The sequence below is a fragment of the Aulonocara stuartgranti genome (genome assembly GCF_965226115.1).
Source record: "Aulonocara stuartgranti genome assembly, chromosome: 20".
Taxonomy (NCBI): Eukaryota; Metazoa; Chordata; class Actinopteri; order Cichliformes; family Cichlidae; genus Aulonocara; species Aulonocara stuartgranti.
Genome location: NC_138956.1, coordinates 13,791,456 through 13,797,455, shown reverse-complemented (window position 1 = coordinate 13,797,455; position 6,000 = coordinate 13,791,456).

The following is a 6,000-nucleotide window of genomic DNA, read 5'->3' as shown; positions in this document are numbered from 1 at the left end:
ATCTGTCTGACTGTACACGAAGAGGGAGGGGCCGGGAAGCCAGAGGCAGTCGAGTGATGTCCATCAGTCAGGAAAGGAAGGATGCGAGATGTGGAAAAACCCAGGCTGATGGATGGCTGAATAGTAGTGCAAACAGGGCTTGAGAGGAGGGTCACAGTGAGAAGAGATTATAAGTGGAGAGTGTCTTCTTTTGTACAGATATCCACGCCTCATCTGATACTAATATGATCTGTATCTGCATGCAATTTTGTCTGGGTAATGGCATCTGCTCTGCTCTCATTACCACCTGGGGACAACCTTTAACTTAAGGGTTGGCAGAAAGAGCTGGCTTGGTAGCCTCGCCAAATCAGTTAATGCAAACTTAATAATACGTTGATCCCCCTCTTTCCTTTTTGAAGAAATTAATGAAAAGGAAATAAAAGCCCGGGCAGCACGGTGGCACGGTGGTTAGCACTGTTGCCGCACAGCAAGAAGGTCCTGAGTTCAATTCCACCATCAGGCCGGGGTCTTTCTGTGTGGAGTTTGCATGTTCTCCCCGTGTTTGCGTGGGTTCTCTCCGGGTACTCCGGCTTCCTCCCACCGTCCAAAGACATGCAACTTGTGGGGATAGGTTAATTGGATAATCCAAATTGCCACTAGGTGTGAATGTGCGAGTGAGTGTGAGTGTGAATGGTTGTCTGTCTCTATGTGTTAGCCCTGTGACAGACTGGCGACCTGTCCAGGGTGTACCCTGCCTCTCGCCCTATGACAGCTGGGATAGGCTCCAGCGCCCCCCGCGACCCTGAAAAGGATAAGCGGAAGCGAATGGATGGATGGATGGAAATAAAAGCCCCAGCCCCAATGCTATTTGCTGACTACGCTTAAAAGCCGTGTCTGTGACAATAAACCAACTAATCTGAACAAATTCTATCAATATTTACCAATATTTGAAGAGTGGTCAAATATCCAGGCAGAACTATGTTAGAAGCTTGCTGATGGCTACCAAAAGCATCTGTCAAGTCAAGTGGCTTTACTGTCATTCCAACCATGTGCAGTGGTACAGTACACAGTGAAATGAGACAACGTTCCTCCAAGACCATGGTGCTACATATAATAGACAATTAACAGAGGACCACATAAAGTGCAATGTGCAAAGATACATGAAAAACAAAGACAAGACAAAACCATACAGACACAAGACAGTGCAGACACAAGAGTGCAATAGAAATGTGTAAAAGACTGAGTATTGTGCAAAAAGTCACTTGGTGTATGAAAGTCTGTGTGTGTGTGTGGGTGTCTGTCTGGAGTGGCTTTTGTGTGCTGCTGCCGTGCCGCCACAGTTAACTAACTAAGAGTGACGTGTAACCAAATACTATTGGGGGTCTGTGTGTACATTTGACCTCGTGTGGTTTAGAGTCCAAAATAAATTCAACTTGTGCACCAAATTCTTTTTTTTAATGTCATTAGACTGATCAGTCTGATCAACCTTGTACATTTGATTTTCATTTGTATCCACTTATCTCTTATTGACTTGACAAAATATCATCGCTTATGACTCCCAAAAAATATTGTTGGGTGAAATTCCAGTGTGTATGGGCTTTGAACATCACAGCTACTTCCATGTTTTGAAACTATGCTCTAACTTATTGGTCAAATCTTTAATTATGGCGTTTAGAAGAAAGATGGAGAATCTGACGGTGCTAACATAGCTTGTTTCAGACAGTAAATAAACTGGAGGGTTGCACCAGGCCTAATCCATATTTAAGTTAAATATGGTTTATTTTGAATAGTTAACTGTAGACATAGACACCCAGAATAAAAAAAATATCAAATTGCAAATGATCACCTTTAGGATATCCATTTCTACCACACCAATGGAAGGTGCACAGCAATGGTTTACTGAGCCTCAGGACAAGTGACAGCTCATCACGATGAGTGACAAGCATCGAAGTGCACAGGCGTTTTAATCGCCACTGACTCAAACCAGAGAATGAGGATATCACCCGGCCCACACTCACACACTCCCACCAGACAAAAATTCACATGTGCATATATACACTGACTTTACCATGTAAGCATATATCATTTTAATTTGACTATCTGTCATTCAGTTGACAGAATGTTTTTCATTTAGATGAGGACAGTGACACTCTGCACCATGTGCAAGGTCAGATAGTGAAAGATATTTTTTTCACTGTAGCTAATAAATACATATTCCACAGGTTTACCGAAGGACACTGGTGTACCGAAGAGATGTAGGCAGTATTACTTGGTTCTTGGGCACTGATATGCATATTGTGTAAGTTCACACTTTGCAAGAGCTAGCTGAAAGTTTACAGATTCAGATGAGCAGAGCCACATCATATCTTGTATTTTTCAGAGAACTGCTCTAAACAGTTTTTTCCAGAACCTTCTGCTACCACTCATGAAGCAATGAAAATACAGGTGCAATGTGTGCAAATGTTTTCCACTATGTAAACAGTGTGCCATAAAACATTCAGTTGGTTTTGAAACATAATACAAATGTTGTACGGCAACATTCTGGTCATTTGTTTTCGTCACACAACTATATATAAAAGACATACATAGCACCTGTGACATCACCCAGGATCACTCAGGGTTATGCACTACAATTTTGCAACCATGAAAAATTGGCATTGCATGGTGGGTAAAAATCTGATGGTGTTTTGCTATGTCTGTGATTCCATCGATTCTGACAAAATTCCCAACAGCATTAGCAAAAATGCAGCTCCAAACCATGTCAAAGCCTCCACCTTGGCCACATATAGCTGTACACACTCTCCTTACCTCCTCCATAAAAACGACAGTGTGAACCAAAAATGTTCAAATCTGGTTTCATCACTCCATTTGACTTGTTAACTGCTGATTTTAAGCCTTTTCTCCCTATTTCCCATTCTTTCTAATAATGACAGTTACCCTTCCACTGAGACCATTCATGATGACACTTTGGCAAATCACCGAACACTCGATGTGATGTGTACATTTAAACACAAGATCCTGAAGGCTGTTGAACAGGGTTATTTGTGACAATTAGTGATATATTTAATAGATGGAGTGTTGGATGGATGAGCTGATGGATGATTATTTTTCTGTACATCAAATTTAGAAAAAAAAAAAAGATAAAACCAAATCATACTACTATCAACAAGGATTCAATAAAATAGGGCAATATGAGAGAATCCATCACTAATGCATCCAACACCTTAGTTTTTTCTTTTTCTATGAAGGAAGCAATACAGGGCTACAAAATATACACAAACACAAAATATACATTCAAGTGAAGAAATAACCCTTTACCTTGTAGGTAAACCAGTTAATTAAAATCTTCTTAATTTACAATGCTCTTTGTTTTAAGTGTGGTGGTAAGGATGTAAAAAGCATTCTGAGCAAACTTGGTGGAATTCTGTAAATATCCTGGATGTTCCCAACAGACTGAGAGGTGACAGGATATGATGCACGTTAGTATATTACTTTTGCACAGTACAAAAATTGGAGCCATGACTTAGAAAATGAATATGAATACAGATTGATACCAGCAAATAGCAAAAGATAGCATAGAGTCATTAAGTGTTTACTGAAGTCACAGATCCAGTGAGCAGCATATTCAGAAATCCTGTGATGCTGGCTGGTCTAAGAACAGGTTTTGAAACAAACCTTGAGAGAAAACTGGACAGTCGGTGTATATTTAAAGGTGTAAAGAATTAAAAGGAGGTCTAAAGAAAAAGAGTCAGAGGACGTGGACGACGAACTGACCTGAGACATTTGTGGAAGGATAAAGGCAGAAGGTAAACTAGAAAACTGTGTAAAAGAGGGCAGAGGGAGAATGAAAATGGGAGGAGAGAAGCAATGCCTAAAACCGAGAGCAACGCTCGAGTTTACTTCTAATGGGAAAGAAAAAAAGCGCTTTACACATAAACAAGTAAATGCACACACACACACACTACACCTGTCTGATGTTGAGGAGTGTTTGTATGTTGGGTCACACTGACTGAGTGCTGCAGGTGTTATTTACCCATGCTTGTATGGCCTGCCACTATGCCATGAAAAAAGCATTGATGGGCTGGTTTCAAAGAGCCTTACCTGCTCTTTCAGCATCAAAAAGTGCACTTAGGAGCCTCTGTAATTTTCCATCCCTTTCCTCGGCTCAGGTCATATTATGATGAGCAATAGTCCCCTTCTCTCCCTCTTTCCCTCTCATCCTCAATCCAGCTGCCTGTCTTTCATTTACCCCACACTTCGTCTCTGTCCTGGATAATTCACTAGCTACACTCAAGCTTTGTTGTATTAATAACAACTGTTGACTTAACAAACAAAAAAACAAAACACGCTCCTGATAGTGATTCAGTCGTAATCAGAGTTTTCTACAGGAATGTGTAAGATTAAGGTGTAAATGTGCTGCAGATGTACTGGAGATGTAATCATTCAAAGCGCCAGAGACGCATCTGGGCACATAAAAAACAATGTGTAAAAGCAGTGTGCTGCCAATCACCATGCAGCTATGATTACATAAAGACGATAATCACGGATCGAGGTCACACGTGACCTGCAGCTTAGATGGTAACACCAAAGATGCTCGTGGAGTGAAAACAAACCATGTTTCCTTGTTTTTTTGGTGAAAAGTCTTTCTGAGGAATTCTTTCACAAGGCGTGCAAACCTGTTTAAATATGTAGCTGCTTTTCACATTAAGTTCATTAACTGTTTTGTCTAAACTTCAATATCAACGTTCAAATGTCCATTTCAAAGCATGTAACAGTTTTTTTACATTTCTGAAAGTTGCTCACAAAATATAGATATAGCTTGTAAAGTACTTTCCCCACATGACTCGTCACTGTAAAGAAAATATTGTAATATCTATTCTGAAAAAGACTATAGATAGAGGTCTGTAAATTCCACTACTTTCCTTGGAAAAATACAAAAACAAGAAGGTCTGGTAAATGTGGGCCTGCGTTGTAAAGCCTTTAGCAGAACTGCTTTTATGTCAAGGAAAAAATTTAATGACTAAATGTTAAATACGTCTAGTAGTGTAGTGCAGTTCAGTTCTAGTCATTTCTGGGGCATTTAGCTAGCTCTAAAAAGCAGGTATGTGTGTTTGTGCGTTGCATCTGTAAGTTTATGGACCCACCTTGCTAACCAAGCTAGCTACTGTTAGCTACTAACTTAGCATTGCCCCTTCTTGTCCAAACACGTTCACATCTAGCTCTAAAAGACTAAAAAGGCAGTGGCCATAATGCCAAATTCAAGACCTCAAAAACAGGCATATGCACAGATAGACAACAGGTGGCGCTTAAGACCTTTTGGTTCCCCCCCCCCCCAATCTTTTTTTGATAACAGAAAGAATTCGGTGATCTTTAGTCAGTGGTAATATTAAACATTAGTTCTCAACCTATTCTTCTCATGCTCGTCTGCTTATACAGAATTCACATAAATCTATAGAATTTTTAAGATTTATTAAGAACTCACAAGCTTCTCTGTGTTGGATGAAAACAAAGTACGTACTTGCAGTCGTAGCGCATGTACAAGTGGAACAGGTGTCTGGTGGTGCATGTGCTCCACAGAGAAGAGCTTTTTTCTCTTAGTGCACTGTTCAGTTGTATATGCAAGACAAAAGAATACCTCAAAGTTTGGGTACAAGACCACGAGACAGGAGGAGCAGCATGTTGTGTGTGTGTGTGTGAGTCTGACCTGCTGCAGAGGAAAAACAGAGACAGCCAGAGATGACAGAGTTAGTCTTTTCATGAATTCCTGACTTCTTTGAATAATTAACGCACCACCTGAATGAAATCTTCATAGAAACAGCATCAGTGGAAAATAAAACAAAAATGGAAGACATAAAAAAGACCAAAGTTTGCACTTAAAGTCAAATATGGTTGTAAGTTACTTAATTATCTATTTATGTTTTATTTGACCTTAAATATTATCTATTATTTTAAAATATATTGCATTTGCCAGTAGCAGCAAGAAATGGCAAGAAAGACAGGTTACCAAACTAAAAGAAAGTA